Below are 772 nucleotides of genomic sequence, written 5' to 3'. Positions count from 1 at the left end.
ATGCCATGCCGCACCGAAACGATGGCCCAGGTCTTTGCAACTCGTGTAACCTACAAGCACGGGAAGATGTGTATCATTTCATCGGCATCTGTCCAATTTTAAAGGAAATAAGGCGAGTCTACTTCGGAAAAAATGTTTTAGAGAGGGAAGAGGTGCGTGAATTTCTGAATGGTGATGATTGGAAGCTACTTTTTGATTATTACACGGAAGCCAGCACTTACAGATCCAAAATAATTAATGAAGTCTTTTAAAATAGTAAAAATCAATTTAAAATCAATCCTGGCAAGCTAAAAAGTATCTCTTAATTTTGTTTTAACTAAACTAAAAGTCCTATTAATCTACTATGATGCATAAAAATTATATATAAATTTTGTTTTAACTAAACTAAAAGTCCTATTAACACTTAAAGAAGAAAAAAAAAAATACTGTAAGAGATTCAAGCAATTTTGCCACTCGGGCAGACGACAGATATGTCATGCCTTTAAATATTCAAGTTTTTTTTCTCAATGACTTTATGTAAAAAATTATTATATTGAATAAAGATCTATCTATCTATCTATCTATCTATCTATCTATCTATCTATCTATCTTTCTATCTATCTATCTATCTATCTATCTATCTATCTATCTATCTATCTATCTATCTATCTATCTATCTATCTATCTATCTATCTATCTATCTATCTATCTATCTATCTATCTATCTATCTATCTATCTATCTATCTATCTATCTATCTATCTATCTATCTATCTATCTATCTATCTATCTAT

The sequence above is a fragment of the Episyrphus balteatus genome, chromosome 1, assembly GCF_945859705.1.
Source record: "Episyrphus balteatus chromosome 1, idEpiBalt1.1, whole genome shotgun sequence".
Classification (NCBI taxonomy): Eukaryota; Metazoa; Arthropoda; class Insecta; order Diptera; family Syrphidae; genus Episyrphus; species Episyrphus balteatus.
This window is presented reverse-complemented; position numbering follows the sequence as displayed.